At 34.9% G+C, this 15,000-nt stretch overlaps 1 long non-coding RNA gene across 3 annotated transcripts; it reads right to left on the bottom strand.

Moving 5' to 3' along the window:
• Positions 1–6,263: 6,263 nt before the first annotated feature.
• On the bottom strand, positions 6,264–14,905 carry LOC145491175 (uncharacterized). Of its 3 annotated transcripts, none has more exons than XR_014049784.1 (4): positions 14,528–14,905; positions 10,828–10,951; positions 8,062–8,194; positions 6,264–7,040 (listed from the first exon to the last, which is right to left on the bottom strand). It is a non-coding gene; the product is annotated as an uncharacterized LOC145491175 (long non-coding RNA). The 3 variants fall into 3 exon arrangements; XR_014049783.1 differs by lacking the exon at positions 14,528–14,905 and having other exon boundaries at positions 6,264–6,591; positions 6,919–7,040; positions 10,828–11,212; XR_014049782.1 differs by lacking the exon at positions 14,528–14,905 and having other exon boundaries at positions 10,828–11,191.
• Between the last annotated feature and the right edge of the window lie 95 nt (positions 14,906–15,000).

Here is a 15,000-nt window from a genome sequence, read left to right as displayed (position 1 = left end):
CAATGTATTTAAATTTTGGGTGTTGAAGTTCAAAATACCATAGGTAATCAAATTTCTGTAGGTCCCATGTTAGAATCTAGTTGTAGTTTATAACAAATTAGGTGCCTATTATGATAGTTACAGTAATTTAATGGAATAATTTGGAATAATTAATTTGTTTATTTATTTATGTCCACTTATATTCTGTTTGCAGAATGCTAAAATGGATACAATTTATTGGTTCTATTTGACAAACAAATCTTACAAGAGGCATGCAGGTTGTGGTTTCACTAGATAGTACAGTGGTAACCAGAGTTGTGGGAATATTGTTCCAGATCTGTACTATCCTTGTCAGCAAAAGCTTATACTAAGGATGTGGTGCTTGAATAAAACAATAACAAGGCTTAATTATTCTGTAATCATTGCAGGCTTTGTTAAATTTACTTCCTAGACTGTTCTTCATTTTTGGACTATTTGTATTTTGGCCAATGTACTATAATGTGTAGTCCCTAAAAAGGCCAATCACTGTTATAAGATTGTACAATTGAAGTGCATGGTACCTATGCAGTTATTGGAGAGCCTTACAGTCAAACTCACAAAACCGTGAACACCTAAAATATGTCTGGAATGTTTATTGTGTTATAACCAATCATGAGCAAGATTTACAACCACAGAAACCACAGAAACAGATGAGTTTCTATCGGTCATGGAACAAATTTGTTTTGTGACCGGTCTCAAAATAAATCCTCTATTTCGGTTACACAAGAAATTAGATAATTGCTCTTACAGGCTATTTAAACACTAGCGAAGAGGGTTTGGGATATTTTTAACGTGAGAAAACTGTTTTCACAAACCAATGTGCTGGGCTGACATGACTAGCGGCCGTTGAATCACTCAAGCACAAACGATCCAAATCAGTACTTTCATTATTTTGTTTCATTATACTAATTTTGACAACGACGAAAAGCGACGAGTGATATTGATGAAAATAGAAGTCTTCCATTATATTTTATAATATGTGAATCAAGTGCAAATTTATTTGGGAAGGAACAGGGGAAAATTTGAGGTGTTTACTGTTTGCCACAACTAATTGCAAAATTAACAAAATTTGCATTCATCATGGTCAATCTTTCCAAGGTTTTTAGATCACCGAACCACTGGGCCCAAGGGATTGTAATTTTTTGCTAAAATAAATTGAGTTGCTAGTTTAACCAAAGATGATTCCAAGGTCAGTGAAACCACCAAAATTTTAAATTTTTATTCATCCCTATTTATAGCTGTGTCAAATTAACCATCACTTCACTTGAGTAACTGTATGCGTCGGGGGGATTCTTGTTTTTCAAAATCCCACAAACTAAATACTGGATGTGGTCCGTGATACAAAAGGATAGCAATTATTTAGACTTTCAGTAATATATAAAGACAGAGGGTGTATCTTGGGACAAAGCGAAAACCAAAACTATACATGGATTTATAGTTCCGTGACCTATGCAATACATCCTTGTTCTGTGGTTTGTGTGGTTTGAGATCTCACTTGTGATTGATTATTACACAATAAATATTCCAGGCATATTTTAGGTGTTCATGGTTTTGTGAGTTTGACTGTAATAAGTATTTCTTTGAAAAATAGTGTTTCCTGTGTTTTAAGAATACACTATTGGGAAACTTTGCTTGAACTCCTAACAAGTAAGCTGTTAGTGGTATTTCTGTCTTACAAAGTTTTGACTTGCAGGAGTCACAACCAGAAAGTACAGCATAAAAGATTATCAATTGTTTACTCACGTCACTCCTCTCCTCTTGGCGAGCAAGCTTAAAATGCATAGGGCTGTTTGTACTTCAAGCATCAATTAGGTTCTAATTTGTTTGAAATAAAATTAATATTGAGATGTTCATGCTAATGAAACCATTCAATCTAGGACTCAAGTCTTACCCAATCTGACCTCATGGATAATCTTCATTTGCACGTGACATGATCATTTTCTAAAATCCAAAACTAAAGAGGCACCAGTTAAAGTTTTTATCCTCATCAGGCATGAGAGGGGTATAAATTTATGTCTTTGAACAACTTTTCACCTTAATAGCTTGCTTTGTCTGGAAACAAGCACATTTTGAATTTCAGAGTTACGGTGGTGAGTAACATAAAGCTACGGAAGCATTCGTCAAAAAATATTTACTTATCTTGTGGCTTTGAGCCTTTTTAGAAGTTAAATTATTAGGAAAAGTGCTTAATATTTAGATGTTTGCTTGTTCAGTTCAGATAATCAGCCGCCTAGATATCCAAAGTAACTTCCAGATGTTTACAATATTTGCCTGCTGCAATGTTGGTGTACAATGGAGGTACACCAACATGGCAGTTTCATACTGGGCTCTGTAAATTTGCGCAAAATATTTCAACAAATATCTGAAGCTTGGGAAGATGCACAGTCTGTAGAGCTAAAACTTGGAAAGGCGTCTTCTTTATTTATCTCCTATAACATCACAATGTCTTGAATTTATCCACTGAATGGTCAATTCGAATTAATTTTTGTGTGACAGTACAAACCAAGAATACCAGCTCTAGAACTCTTTGTCTACTTTTTTCCTAATTTAATTAATCAAAAGTCATTTGCTTCTATGCTTATTTAAAGTTTTCATCAGCAATGTATATGCTTTCATGAAAGGTCAGCACAGGCATCATGTTTGTCAGTACCATACAGTGTAGTTGCATCTTGTGTCATCAATTGTTGAGTACTGTTTGAGAAGGATCAAGAACCATTCATTTGATGTATTTCATGTGATCTGAAGAGTTCATGCAAGTCTTCTGAGTTGTCTTGCAGGTAGGATTGTCAAAGTTTAATTAGCAGGTCTGGAGAATGTAAATTTGGTATCTTTCTTACTTACTTTGTATAATTGCAATCAACAAATGACACTGGAAGATCTTCCTGTCTTTGCTGAGGCGATGTCGTCCACTATTGCAATAGGCCTATTAGGAAAATTATTTCAAATATGATCCTTGTAACCTTTTCATAAAATATATGATCTTGAACATGATAACACTTCAGTCTGGACTGAAAAGGAAAGAGTAACACTTTTGCAGTGTCTAAGAACTTGTTGCATTCCATCTAGTGGCTTCAACTTTCTTCTCAGTTTATGTTTATTGTCCTAGTCCAAATAATTATAGACATCCTGATCTTCCATTTAGGTCTTAAAACTGTTTACATTTTAGTTAGTGGCTTTTCTTTTGTTGTCCCTATTCTATAATAAATGTGCTTGTTAAAAAAAAAACAAAAAAAAAAAAACAAGTACATACAAATTTGGATGTCAAGGCATCTTGGCAAACATGCATATCTGGCGTTATGCAATCCCAAGCTTCCTCTTTAAAAAAAAAAAAAAAAACTGTCAGTAGATCTGATCTTGACCTTGCCTTAACAGTTTTGCAGTGTCTATAAATTGTTTGCATTCCATCTAGTGGCTTCAACTTTCTTCTCAGTTTATGTTTATTTTTCCTGGTCCAAATAATTATAGACATCTTGATCTTCCATTTAGGTCTTAAAACTGTTTGCATTCCAGTTAGTGGCTTTTCTTTTGTTGTCCTTAGTCTGTATTGAATGTGCTGGTTAAAAAAAAAAAAAACAATAAACAAATTGGGATGTGAAGTCATCTTGGGGTTATGCAACCCCAAGCTTCCTCTTTTTGGAAAAGTCAGTAGATCTGATCTTGTCCTTGCCTTTAGATCATGAAGGTTATGCAGTCTTGAGTGACAGTAATATAATTGTGTAGTCTAGATCTAGAATAAGGATATACTTTAGAATCACTCTGTCATAAATGCTGTGTCTTTAGGGTTACCATATGCCTTGTGAAGTGTCATGCATCTAAGCGATGTAGCTAATTTGACATTTAAACAACAAAAAGATGTCAGGGGATATTTTATTTAGAATTTTTTTTTTTTCCAAGAGTGATTTTTGTACAATCACTTCGTATATTTTTTAATCCTATTTCAAAATTGTTCTGTAACTTTTATTTTCACTGAAATTGAATATGGCAAAATGCAGACATATGGTTTAAGCACTTTGGGTCTAGAACCTGAGTAGCATATTAAATTAGCAAAAAAATTGCATTGACCTGTAGCTTTCTAAAGGTGATTTGGACGCTCCTGTTAGAGGGCCTGGATAATTGGATAATTAATTTTATTTCAAAATTCTTGGTCTCGTTTGATAACTAGCTCTATAAGCTTTAATTTGATATAAGGGTTTAGTTATCTACAGTACAGTGTTAAAGGGGAGCATACTTCTCTTGGATGCGAAACACCTCTCAAGGTACACGGTAACCTGAAACTATGAACTTATTGCTTCCTTCCATTTTTTATGAAACAATAATTTATGACACAGCCACCTTTATAGCGGAGCTCCTGGCGGAGCCTCATAAATATAGAAATAGAACCACATGCACACGTACAAATAGAAAACCATACAACTATTTTTTCATGGTCAACATGTCTAGCAGTGTGGATCATGGCGGGTGCGCCCAACAAAGCCAACGCCGCGGAACATGGCGGCCATAGTTTAATCGTACATGTATGATATTGGACATCCATGTCATGGGCAATTGACAGCTGTCAAAACAAGGTGTCTGCTGACCAGTATGTGACCATATCACGGGCTCAGGTTAAGAGCTCATCATGGTCACATAATTTTAAAAAGTTGACCGCTGACAAAGTACTGGTTTTCTATTGGATTGTGGGCTCAGGCTAGGTTAACTTATTGATCAGGGCCGAGTTCAGAAGGTATACTAATGTTTTTCACTGCTTATGTTTTATGTAGTTTGAGATTATTGAAACTCAAAACAGAAGGCCAGACATTATAAACAGAGAACCTCAATGCAAAGTTACAAAACTCACATCAAAATCCTGGGTTAGCTTACTCGGGCTTTGAGCAACCCGGCCCAGGAGCTCCACTTTTAGGCTTGGCTAAATCTAAATATTACAATGTTTACAATTGACTCAATGGTGGCGTGAATTTGTACATGTATTTTGTAACATAATCGTGCATTGCTATTTGCCTTCATGCTGTACGTCTATCAATAGTTCAGTTTTTTTCATAAAATATGCTATTAATACTGTCTACCTTTTAAAAAATACTGGAATTCTACATAGCCTTAAGACACTTCCCAAAAGTGACTGTAAAAAGATACAGTTAAAGGTAATATATAGATTTAGCCGAGCCTAAAAGCGGAACTCCTCAGTTATTTTTTCGGAATGCTGTTACTAATGAAAATAATCGAACATGTATGTGAGGTAAATTGCGAACTATTTAATAGTTTCAGCTGGAAATATGATCACATCAACAGATCGAGGTGTAAGATGGTGTGATTGTGAAATATAGAGCAATGACTTCAAGGATTTCTGGGAAGCCACTAAAAATCTTGATCACATAACAGAACTGTCTTCTGTGCTTTTTGGTGGCATTTCGTGTTCTTTCCTACCTTATTCAGAAGGACAAGACATTGTTATTAATCATTATATTCTTTCTTAGTTAACATGGGGACTCCCACACAAAAGAAGTTTAAACATTTTTTTGCTGTGGGGACTGATTGAAATGCAGTGGTTACAATATTCAGTCCCTAAATCTCTACCAAATGAAATCTCGCAAAAATACCAAAATAGTATACATATGTGAAAAGTTGTAAAGTTTTGTTTTCTAACTTGTCCCCAAAGATACATTTAGCCATCTTCACTTTTGTCTGGAGTCTCCTCCTGCTGAAAGGGTTTGCAATAAGCAAAATCACTCTTGCATGAATGGTAATTATATTTTTTTTGCTGATCATGAATACTTGCATAGGCTTCTAATAATAATTTTATTATTCAATTTCAATGTAATTTGTTCTTCTTCTTGACTGAGATTGTGGACTAAAGGAGCTGTTATTGGGTTCCATTAATTAATTTTGCTATGATTAAATTATAACAAGAATTATAAGCAAGCTAAGAGTAAGTTATATTATGTACATGTATTTTGTCTGCACTACACAACCAAATGCACTCAAAGGTTATGAGGCATAGGTACATTTGTCAGAAGAGCCCAGCATATCCAAGATATGTTTTGATTGACACATCAATTAAGATAACTTACAGCAAAATGGATAAACAATACATCAATATCCTACATGCACCAAACTGGACATAGGGGTTATGAGGCAATCATTTAAACAACAGATTGAAATAATTTATAAACAAGAGAACACTATTTGTACAACAGTAGGGAACAAATTAGCCTTATTGGACGTTGCAAATGGCAAGGCTATCTGTCTCCATTTCGTGTTGGCAAAATATTAATTTATGCCATGTCCAATGCAGATTATCACAAAATTGATTTACAAACACGATAAATATCATTTTAAAGCCTAAAAAGCAATTATTTAAATAAACCATGAGTAAATTATCTCTAAGAAAAACTGATTAATTTAACAGGCACCTTAAATAATTAGTTAATATATGTGTTTCTTAATAATGTAATACAGTGTATCTGTCACAGTGTTGCAGCCATGATATTACAACACACAGGATGGGTTGCAGAACTCAACTTCTAAGCCAGTTTATTCAATGACCTTGGTACAGAAATTATAATCCCATCAAGTTGTCTGTAAATACAGAGAAACCAAACAAATCATTGCAATCTTAAGTAATAAATTACTGAACTCTTTTGCATGTATGTACGGTGTATGTTCCATTAACATTGGGGATCTCTCAGAAGCTGCGTCCATCATAAATTAATTTGTTCCTGCATGCATTTGTTTATAGAACTTTTCACACTTTAATATCTCTGTCATACTTATAGTGATCTCTGTGTTCTACAACAATTAGTACACAAGAAAAATACACTCAGTAAGATATTGTTTACAATAAAAATCAATGCCTATAAGCAATCATAAGGACTTTAAATTTATATTTCTTCAGAAATATCTCACCAGGCCATGGTTGCTTTGAAAATCTTTGATGTCTTAACACAGGCTGCCCATGTGTAAACTGTTCATATATTGAATGACAGGAACAGACATGTAATCATACTGTAGCTGCTACTTGAACACCACTGTTATTCAGATAAAAACACATCGATTATAATTTATTATAATCTTTACACACTAACAGATGACATTCCTTTCTTTGATATACAGTGTACTTCATTGTTAGTTGTTTACTGAGTGTTAGTGAATCAAATGCTAGGGGCTGGTACCCCCGGGGGGGGGGGGGCACTGCCATATATGGGCTATATAGGTATGTACCGCTGTGAAGGATATGGTTTTCAAGCAGTTTACTCTAGGATAGGGTATATAAATCAGAGCGTTTGGGTCTAGAATAGGATATCATTTTTCACAAAATTGACTACTTGGTTGAAGATTTTATTTAGACTAAGGAAATCAGGAATTGCCACTCAAAAATATAAAAAAATCAAATCAGCAAGTTTAAATTTAGGCAAATCAGCTTCAACAGTGTCGATAGATGGGGGGATTTGGGGAGTTTACTCTAGTATAGGGTAGCAAAATTCAGCTGAACTAGCTCTGGTATAGGCTACGGGTTCCAGGGTCCAAGCGGCACATCCCCACCCAGAAATTCCCAAAGTACCTCCCCGGGCTGGTACCCCAACTTTCACAGTGGCAGGCTCTGCCCTGAGATGCAAAGAAAACTTAATAACTGAAATGAACTTGGTGACTTGCTTTTGAGATCAAATACAATTTGCTTTAAACAAGAAACTGGAACATTGCAAGTTACAACAATGTGCCCAGTCCCAATCAAAGGGCCATCCAGGCTGTTTGGTTGTACATATAACTGTACAACTGCATATGAGTTCAGCTTCCAAAAGAAAATCAGAGTTTGTCAGGATAAATACTGATGTTCTTGCTTACTACATGTAAATCTGAATGTGCAGTACCAGAAGATATTCACACCCAACACCCATTCATGGCCAGTCTTCAAAAATTCCAAATTAAAGTATCAGGAAGATAGAGCTCTAATAGAGAAAAAAACCTCCATGTGGGGTATGAATCTTTTCTTGAAGAAAACAATGTCTGAGAAATCATTAATTACAAAATAATGTTTAAGAAATATCTTACCTGGTAATTCCAACTTTCAGAATATTTTGTAATCTAGACTGTCTGGCCACTTCATATATTTGACAAGTTGACACTGGGCATGTTTGTCAATTTGTGGGCTTCAACATCACATTACAATAGTAGCATTGGTCAACTAAAAACAGCATAATTTGGTTAATTAATATACACTGTACATTATTACGTTGAAATATTGGTGTAGATCGTTGCACACCAACAGATACAGAACCATCACAGATATGATATGATATTCTTAACCTCTCTGAAATTTCAGATTATTCAAGATTAACATGCACATACATCATTAAGGACAACCCTAAAAACCTGAATCCGGAAACCAGAATCCGGAACTGGAAACTAGAATCCTGAATCCAGATATTATGAATGAGGATAGAAATAATTCACTTCAGCAATGTCTAATAAATAAATATGGGGAAAAACTATTTTGCTGTTATTTACTTTCTTGGCTTTACTTCAGCTACAAACTGTAATTGCTAAAACATTTTTGACTAGTTCTGAACAACCCTTAGCTATACATCTGGCCCAATTGTTCAAAAGCTGGATAAAGCTATCCATTGGGTAATCACTTTCCAGTCAGGGTTAGTGATTTTTCAGGTGGATAGTTACTCATAGCCTGCGAGCAGGCTCTACTATCTGTCTCTAGTGCCTGAGCAGGCTAAATAAGTGTCTAGTGTTTTTCTGCATGGGCATGTCAGCGAGTACCTTCATGCAGCTTTACCGCTCAAGTCCCTGGCCCAAACACAAGAGCCTGCTCAAAGGCTTAGTTACACATCTTTTGTTCAACCTGGCTCTGGTGAGAGTGCAGTTCTTGTCTAGATCAAATTGGTATGAGAAGACTGGTGAGTGGCACAATAACAACAAGCTATTATGGTGAGTTTCTGGCAGTCTTTAAGCATCTTTTAACAACATGTGGTCCGATCTGTTAGCAAGTGAGAAGCAGACGGAGGTAATTAAAGTGTACAACATTTCTATGAATTGTTTTAATATGATGGCTGCCAAGAATATGAAATGCTGATTTGTCACAGTATCAGTGTGGAAATAGTGTTGATCCGGAACTAGTTTGGTATCTGTTGGACAAATCAAATATTATATTAAGATGAGCCAGGTTAGCCTTTGAACTTCGAAAGTGGGGGGCGTGACCGTCAATGTACAGGGGGCTGCCACTGACAGACATCCTGTTCTCTATGACATTTTCTATCTTGTTCAGTATCTACTAGACATAAAGGGTAAATTTATACCTCTGGTAAATTGCAGATCACTTATTAAACAAAATGAACAAAGAAGATCTTTTAAATCTTATAACCGCGCTTTTAAAATTTAACTGTTTTGTTAATACTACAGTCACAATGCAGTGCACATTCCAAAGCAGTCCTTGATGATTCACTGATTACTGTAAACACATCACTTGATCAACACAAACTGTGTCATATCTTATTGCACCATCAGTCTTAGCCTTTGCGAAATCTATGATGATGTAATGGTCTTAATCTGGAAGTTCGCTCGGGACATGCCCATGAATGATACAAAAGGAAACGAGTGTCACGCTATTAATAATGCTTTCAATAAACAGCTTTCTTCCTGAAATGTCAAAATTTAATTTGCTTGCGCTTTGAAATGGTCACGCAAGTCACACAGTCAGGGGGGTTATCCACGGCTAATTTTGGAACGGTTGTGTTTTTTCTCCTAGCACTGACTTAAACATTGCAAGTTCTGGCAAGCTCTTGTTTACCTCGGCAAATACTTAATTTTTCTTCAAATCTCTTAACTCACTGCGATGAAACAGCCAAAGAATTCACTTCATTTGCCGAGACCCACAAGAAATACTCACAAAATTGCACATAAATTAATGACCATCGCTTCTGGCAAAATAAACTTGCAAAGTAAACATGATCTTACAGTGCATTTGTCATGTACCGAAAATGACAGATGCAACGTCAGCGCATTCCATGGCTGACGTAATACCCTTTTTTAGCGTTGTTAGCGTATTTATTATTTCCCTTTGAATCCAACGCTTCGATAAAACCAGAAGAAATATATATTATACACAAATAAAGAAAACAGTATCCGTAACATTGTCCTTGTATTAACGTTTCAACAGCTTATGGCGAATAAACATCACAGGTTGCGTGATTCAAAATTTGGCTGAGAGGAAGTTTGGGTCTGGTCACCGACCACAAAAAAAAAAAAAAAAAAAAAAAAAAAACACTGGTAGAACATGAACTGCGCTTGGCCCATGGCCGTGCAGTTAATTGCCAGCAAGCTTATTTTAGACGCTCTCAGGGTGCTTGGAATTAAATTATGACGCACTTTACTAAGATTCTCATGATTATAGCCCTCACTAGAAATAACGGTTGCACGAGTTTCAACAGATGGGGAATTTTTGTGTCAGTTTGAGGTCCTTTTTACTTGGCCGCTTACTTTTTACAGGCAAAAACCTAAGCAAAACAATTTTCGAGTATTTGAAGAACTTGTTTTCTTCGATTTGTGGATTCTGGTTTGCGGTTACTGGATTACAGTTTTTCGTTCTGGATTCCGGCTTCCAGTTTCTGGGTTTTAGGGTTGCCCCACCTTTAACAGAGTGTTTGCTTTACATTAAGTTTACACATGGCTGTTATCCAGCATAGGCAGACTTATAAGTTTGCCTTCAAAAATAAACTGCAACAACTATTGCATCTTTCAACACCTATTCTTGTGATGAAATGGCACAAAATCCAAGTACAAGAAGTCAAAAGCATAAAACAAACTTACCCGGTATTATGCTTACAGTTCCTCTTACTGTCTGCATATGCCTTCCATAAACTGGTACTGCCTGGACATTGTACTCACTATTTTTGTGATCACACCTTAAAACATCACTGTTATATAATTTGTCCTGAAAAAGCAATGCATGAAATGTTATGCCTTTGGCACTCACCAAATACCTTTACATGATGTACAAAGTACACCACATCAACATTCACAATTCTCTTTACTTTCACTGTAACTTTTTTTGTGTCATTTTCCCTAACTTGAAGACAGGACTTCCACATTAGGTGATAATTTGCCTCTGAAATCTCTATAAATTCACAGAGAGTGATAACAATTAAATCGTGACTAATTTTAGCAAAGGAGGCATTCAAATGTCAGATTTTAATGTTAAGTTTATAACTTTACATTACTCATCGTATATATATATATATATATATATATATATATATATATATATATATATATATAACCTCCCAATAATTGCACCTGTAGACAGAAGGTGTGCTGGGGGAAGAGATGTTCTGAACTTTCTGAACTTTTCCCCCTTACCCGTAATAGGATGACTATTATGAACTACGATTCGCAACCAACACCAACATCAGGTTATGTATACACATGTATATTTTGTTGTCTCCTGTAATCATAAAAAAATAAAAATTTAAACCCTCCATAAAGTTCATACCTAATAACACTGCCACATGTAGCGCTGTTACTGGGAATTAATTTAAGTGAAACTGTTGAAACAGCTCTGTCAAAATTGTTTCTAGCAGTTAAGGCAGGATAACAGAATATACACGTAGTACACAGCAAAGGCCAGAGATACACAAATGTTGGTTATTAGTTAGGATTTTGTGAGCTTCTGTGCTAGGTATGGTGGAAAATAATGGACTATCAAAAATGAAGGTTCCTAAGACATTTTGACAGCAATGAGAGGAATGAATATATAAATTTACAAAAGAAAGAGAAGTTCTTGCCCTGTTCAGTTCTCTGTCATAAAAATATCACTTACATACATTTATTACATATGGTTTGTGTTTAAAGCTGATACAATGCACCTTCTGATTAGCTAATTCTAGTGCATTATTTACATTTACATGGTATACGTCGGTAAAATCATAAAACATCACGTGACTAAAATAAAAAATAAAAAATAAAAAGAAATGCCTACATGTAATTCATAATAATTTAAAAATACTTAACACTAAAACAGATCTAATTCTTTACTTTATTCAAAATTTTGCCCATGGGTCAATTATGAGCATGCTAAAAGGTCCTAACACAAAGTAAAAGGAAATTAAGAAAACTATTGCTTTTTTCCTGAAAATTGTAGCGACTGAAAACAATGATTGAACACTCTGAGAGTGCATTCTATCACTCTGACAAGATAAAATTTAAGGAGAATAGAGAATTCACAAAGTTATATTACAAAGGAATTGGTACTGGACAGGACAAAGGAAACAGCCAGGAAGAAACTGAAACTTTCTTTGACGAGCAAAAAAAGTATGCATGCACAACAAAGAAAACAGTGAGTGACATTCAGTTAATGAGTTACAATGTAGTTAATAACAAAATTAGTGTGAAGAAAAGAGCAGAGAGAGAGTGTGTGTGTGTGGAGAGAGGAGAGCGCTCTCACCAACTAAATTGTGTATGTATGTATGTATGTATGTATGTAGTATGTATGTATGTATGTATGTATGTATGTATGTATGTATGTATGTATGTATGTATGTATGTATGTATGTATGTATGTATGTATGTATGTATGTATGTATGTATGTATGTATGTATGTATGTATGTATGTATGTATGTATGTATGTATGTATGTATGTATGTATGTATGTATGTATGTATGTATGTATGTATGTATGTATGTATGTATGTATGTATGTATGTATGTATGTATGTATGTATGTATGTATGTATGTATGTATGTATGTATGTATGTATGTATGTATGTATGTATGTATGTATGTATGTATGTATGTATGTATGTATGTATGTATGTATGTATGTATGTATGTATGTATGTATGTATGTATGTATGTATGTATGTATGTATGTATGTATGTATGTATGTATGTATGTATGTATGTATGTATGTATGTATGTATGTATGTATGTATGTATGTATGTATGTATGTATGTATGTATGTATGTATGTATGTATGTATGTATGTATGTATGTATGTATGTATGTATGTATGTATGTATGTATGTATGTATGTATGTATGTATGTATGTATGTATGTATGTATGTATGTATGTATGTATGTATGTATGTATGTATGTATGTATGTATGTATGTATGTATGTATGTATGTATGTATGTATGTATGTATGTATGTATGTATGTATGTATGTATGTATGTATGTATGTATGTATGTATGTATGTATGTATGTATGTATGTATGTATGTATGTATGTATGTATGTATGTATGTATGTATGTATGTATGTATGTATGTATGTATGTATGTATGTATGTATGTATGTATGTATGTATGTATGTATGTATGTATGTATGTATGTATGTATGTATGTATGTAAAACTTATTTCTATTACCGAAAAATGGTCAGGGCAAGAACTTCTACTCCCTAAATTTTTTCTAAGTATGTAAATGTCATTTACACTGTTCAGTTTACCGAGTAAAGCTCTTCGCATTTTTTTTTTCCATTAGTACAATCTCACTTTTGAGGAACATTTCCATATTAAGTGTAAATACTGCATATTTCGGGAATAACCCATCTACCCCCAACCAAAAGCAGTGGCACTAATAAAATGAAATAGTAAATCAAAATGAAAGTAGAGCTTTATTTGCACACAGGATTTACATGCACAATCGTCTACTCGACATTTGGACTATATAAGCATTTCACCAAACCGAACTAATTGGACAGATAACAAAATAAAACGAGGAAATCTACATTATAAACACAATAATTATGCATATCACTTCATCTGAGTATCAAAAGCAAATCCTTCTCATTGAAAGGTAACCGAATGAAAGAGAGGATAAAGAAAATTCGTTTAACCTTGCAGTGTTAAAAGTTTAATAATTATTCACGTTTAAATCTGAATATTACAGTGTGCATTTTTGTCGACGGCTTAATTTAGCTTTGCAGTCATTTTATCGGCGGTAGCTTTGCCAGTCTTCAGCCAAATTAACCTGGGAATTCACCCGAGCATTTCGCCAAACCGAATAAACTGAACTAACAAAACGAGGAAATCTCCATACTTTGTAATCACAATATGCAAATCTTCACATAGGAACGTTGAAAGTAAATTTAGCAAATCCTGTTTGTACACCTTTCTTGGTTTTCAACAACAGAAGAAGAAATTTTAGCAGTCTACGAGGCGGCTGTGCCAACTAACACAGAGAAAACTTCAAAACTCGCCCGGCCGTGTTTACAAATACGGTTTTGGTTAAGCTTATTTTTAGACGTGAGGTTATAAGCTTAGGTTGACGACGAAAATCGACAGAAAGCTTAATTTGTTTACAACTTACAACAACCTCCACAAAGCGATTCACTTGCTATTGTTTAGAGATGAGAGAAATTAAAACGATGCAATTTATAAATTGTCTCACAGCATGGCTTCAAATAAGGAAGACTTTCAAAGGATTCCAACTGAAAATAAGCTTATATCGCTGAGGCAACTTGTTAATTTTCATAGCAAACGCAACAACAAAAGTCACTTACCGCAAGTTGGCAGCATCAGTTCGGCCAGTGTAAATCTTGCAGGCAGAAACTTGCAGCAAAAGTTGTGAAGACTGAACTGAACTAATCTTTTCGACAGATCAACGAATCAACCACTTTTTCCCGCAGTGTTTACTGTTTTGTAACACTCGGTCTTGTTCATCACCTGACCAAATCATGTGACTTTTCTTGCACGGCTGCACGGCGTCACAACGCGCGAATTTTAAAAAACTTGGCACTGCAGTCTTCTGAGTACTTTCACATCCTATCTATGGCCCTCGTTAGCTTTGGTTAACGGCATTGTTCGGCATTATTTCACTTCCTTTCTCTAGCCCTTGACTCGCTATAATTCACGCCATTGTTCAGTACTGTCTCGCCTCCTTCCCCAGCGCTGGCTCGCTCTTTTTCGCGATCTTCTTCGCTACTTCTTTGCCCGTTAACTCTTGCTTTCTTTTTAATTCCTTCAGTGCAACCCT

This window comes from Orbicella franksi, chromosome 6 (genome assembly GCF_964199315.1).
Source record: "Orbicella franksi chromosome 6, jaOrbFran1.1, whole genome shotgun sequence".
NCBI lineage: Eukaryota > Metazoa > Cnidaria > Anthozoa > Scleractinia > Merulinidae > Orbicella > Orbicella franksi.
The sequence above is the reverse complement of the archived record's forward strand: the minus strand, read 5'-3'. Positions and strand labels throughout refer to the sequence as shown.